Genomic DNA, 4,195 nt, shown 5'->3' with positions numbered 1-4,195 from the left:
TATATACATATATATAATCCCCATACATATACATAACTGCTATAATTCTGGAAAAGAAGGGTGACCAATTTCTGAAGGAGGACATTTATATCTGAAGAGTAAATAGTTAGCAGTTGCTAGAAATTTGTGAATCAATTAAGAATTTTAAGTGATATAGTTTTAGGGCTAATATAAATTGAGAATATAAAAAAAGTTCAGAGAAACAGAAACAAAATAAGTGTTAAAAAATGAAAAAAATAAACTTAGTTGTGTAAACAAAGTGAGGCTACCAAATTAAATGAAATAATTTTATTTCTACAAATAATCTAAAGTAATGATAACTGAAAGAGATACTTTCCCTGATATAAAGACGTCCATTATACTTGGGTGAAAAATGTAACTTTTAAGGAGGTAAATGCTTAGAGTTTATGGAAATAAGTATTAAATAATTTTGAGTCAATGAATATTTTAGGAAAAATCCTTGAAGAGAATTCATCCTGGATTGTAAATGTCACTTTAAAGGCATCTTTTTTTTTTTCATGTTGAAAGAAGAATTGGAAGTGACAGAAAGCAGATTGTTAATGGGAAGAGAATAGCAAAGGGTAAAGTTTTAATATGCCATGTGACTACCAAACATTGTTCAAGTACAGAACAGGTGGATATCCCCAACACATGAAGAAATAAATGGTTAGAAATATAACATTTAAAATATAAAAGAATTTTTTAAAGGTTTCACTAATACTATGGTTAATAAATTTATCTTTACCAAATTACTGGGGCATTACATTGCTTCCATAAAATAAAATGGTAAGTGTTAAAGAAATTAAGTGATTTAAGATATTTAAAACGATGTTGATTAGTACTTACCTTCATTATTTAGGATAAAAGTGGGAAAATAGTTGGGTAATAATTGAAAGGGTCAGAGTATTATGTGCCTTGAGTAGCATGCCACACTACCAATTGTATGCAAAATTTGAGATAGATTTCCCTTGAAGAAAGGAAATTTCAAAAGTTCAGAGTAAAGCGATACCATGAGTATGTAACCAGGCACCTGATTATTATGAAAATTTCACGAATTCAAGCTCTTGTGAGAATATTGTAAACTACCTACCCACAAGCATAATTCAGTTGTAAGGCTGAATAGTTAATTTTTTAGAATATTTAACTATAAAAATGTTAGCTATATATTTCACAACTAAAATTGTTGGAAAATTTATCTTGTACCAGCATAGAAAATCTAATGTAAATCATTAAAAAATATATTCAGAGGTAATCTCTTCAAGCCAGAATAGTTGATGGTAATGACTAGAATCCATTAAGGATTACAGTATTTGAACATGATAGCTGGGACAGTAGTGGTATATGTTCATCTGTTGGTATTTGAACAAATACTTTTTTATGTACAAAATTATGAAGAACTGGAATGTATTAAAAGAAGTTGAGTTTCTAGTAAGAAAGAGAAGTCAGTAATGACACTATATAACAAAACAATAGAAATTTAAGTAAAAAATAAAAGTAACATTTGTGAGCCTTACACAACAATCTCTTGTCTTTGGGACAAACATATTAAGTGATTAAATTCATCACTACATGATTATATTGTTAAAACAAAGCAATTAATACTAAAGTACAATTTAAATTATTTAAGCTTTGCAAGCACATTTCTACAAAAAGCAATTAATATATTTTTTTTTTTGCATTTAATAAAGATCATTTAAATAACTACTATTTTTTTATTTCTTTCTTCTACTCAAAGGAAACATGAAGGCTCCACTTTTGATAACTGCAGTCAATAGGTATACCAAAATTTATCTCTGATAACATTTCTAGTACTCATTTTATCCACAGGAAAGTAAAGCTGCATTCACCGCAGTGATTTAAATACAGAAACAAGAAGAAAAAAAAAAAACTACAGAGTATTCACCTTAAGGCTCTTGTCTCTACAACAAATTTATATCTTACCATCTACAATAGACCAAGAAGTAAAGTTAAGCTGAGGGCAGTGTCAGCAATAGCACTGAGTGAGACAACAACTGCATTTATTTATAAATTTGAAACCATTACAAAGTTGCATTTCCATTAGTACTCAACATCCCTTCCAAACTGCATCCTTAAAGGAACACAACAGTAGCAGCACATATATCCCTTTCTTAATAAATAATGATAAGCAACATTATATTGAATGAAGATAGTATAGCATTATTGTTATTATGGATTTTTGTTCTAGTCCTTCTTAATGTGAAGTTGTAAATAAATGTATAGAATGTATCAAAAACAAGAACCGGGTGTTTTTAAAATAAAAAGATCTTCTTGGTTATAAACAACCAATTATTTTGAAAGAAACATGGAAGATTTAAAGCTTCCATCTTAAATTTAAGAGAAAGCTCTACAGAAAAAAAATGGTCTTGCCACTGAACCCCAGTATAATTACTGCTATATATTTTATCAATATGTATGAGATCAAAGGTAAATTTATTTCTTATGGGATTGAACTAAGAAGAAATATAAAACAATCAGTTAAATATCACATCCTAAAGAATGTAATCAGGCTCATTGCACAAACTCCATTGCCCAAGAAGTTAAATAATGTAATGCTTTTGAAAAGAACTCTTTAAATAATAAATATCTAAGTTTACATAAACAAAGACAGCATCAATAAATTTAAAAGAATTCAGTGAAAACCTCCATCTATAAAGAATTAACCAAATTTGGTAGCAATTTGCTATTAAAATACTTATACCTGTATCTGACTTTTGTTTAAGTGGTGTGTAAAAAGTTTTAACAACATCAAAGAAAAAAGTTTTACTCTCGTTTGTAAGTTTGATGTTTAACATACCTTTATTTTTTAAAGGATTTGTTAAAAAATTTAAGACTGAATTCATTATTCTAATGAAATCCCATAATACCCTGATCTCTTTCTACCCAAAATGATTTCAAAATTTTGCCTTTTAAGCTTTCTTCTGTAAAGAAATCAAATGTTCTCTTTTCTTTGTCTCTATTTTTTTCTGCATGTTAATATATTTTTTTTTAATTTCTAAATAAATAAATAAAAAGAAAAGAAAATATTCAAATTAAACTTAATGTCAACCAAATCAAATCACTGGAACCAGTATCTCAAGCAAAAACAATAAAAAAAATACGGCAAAAAAAAAGGAGGAAAAGTAATGTATTTCTTTTAATCACATAGAAATCAAAACAGGTCAACCACACTCAGCTACATATTTTAAAAATTTTTCTTCCAAATAGGGGATGAAGGTTAACTTCATTCATTCCATAGTAAATTTCTGGCTTTTCCTTAATTAGTCTGTGTCACAGGGGTAGGAAATACAGAAAAACAAGAGCAAAACAGAATTAAGAACAAGTCAATGAACAATAATGGGAGTAATATATATATATATGTATATGTATATATACATATATATATATATACATATATATATATATATATATATATATATATATATATATATATATATATATATATATATATATACATATATATATATATAAAGTATATATAAATATATGTAGCACACATATATATATATACACTCACATATATACGCATACTTATATACATACATACACACACACATATATATATATTTACACACACATACTCATATATATATACATACATATATGAGGGTAAGTCAAAAAGTAATACCATTTTGTTTAGGACAGGTATAATTTCCAAAACAGGAACATGTGTCACACATCAAAATGAAGCTGGTCCTCTGTGGATCACACCCCTACTCCTCAACATAGTCATCATTTATTTCAATAGCAATGTTCCACCTTCGAATGAGAGCATGTATCCTTGCCCCGTAAAATTCTGACGACTGTTCTGTGAGTCACTTCTTCACTAGTTTTCACTTCCTCATCACTGGAATAATGTTTGCCTCTCAAAGCCACTTTCATGGGGCCGAAGAGATGATAGTCTGAAGGTGCTAAACTATTCCAGTTACTAGGAAGTGAAAACTGTACTAAAGAGGTGGCTCAAAGAACAGTCAACAGAATTTTACGTGGAAGGGGTACAGGCTCTCATTCGAAGGTGGAACATTGCTACTGAGAGAAAAGGTGACCATGTTGAGAAGTAAGGATGTGATCCACAGAGGACCAGCTTCATTTTGATGTATGATACATGTTCCTGTGTTGGGAATTATACCTGTCCTAAACAAAATGGAATTACTTTTTGACTCAACCCTATATATAT

The 4,195-nt window shown here is 28.8% G+C and overlaps 1 protein-coding gene across 4 annotated transcripts in view; it reads right to left on the bottom strand.

The window, feature by feature from the left end:
• Positions 1-273: 273 nt before the first annotated feature.
• LOC106876229 (protein ILRUN) overlaps positions 274-4,195 on the bottom strand; it is a 44,122-nt gene continuing 40,200 nt past the window's right edge. For 2 of the 4 annotated variants that reach the window (XR_008264240.1, XR_008264242.1), the window contains one exon: positions 274-3,013. The gene's annotated coding sequence lies outside the window, so the exon portion shown is untranslated. Of the gene's footprint in view, positions 3,014-3,135; positions 3,284-4,195 lie in introns of those variants that run through there. The other 2 variants (XR_008264241.1, XR_008264243.1) reach the window with 1 other exon arrangement.

Source organism: Octopus bimaculoides, chromosome 5 (genome assembly GCF_001194135.2).
Source record: "Octopus bimaculoides isolate UCB-OBI-ISO-001 chromosome 5, ASM119413v2, whole genome shotgun sequence".
Lineage (NCBI taxonomy): Eukaryota > Metazoa > Mollusca > Cephalopoda > Octopoda > Octopodidae > Octopus > Octopus bimaculoides.
Note: the sequence above shows the minus strand (reverse complement) of the source record. Positions and strands in the feature narration are given on the sequence as shown.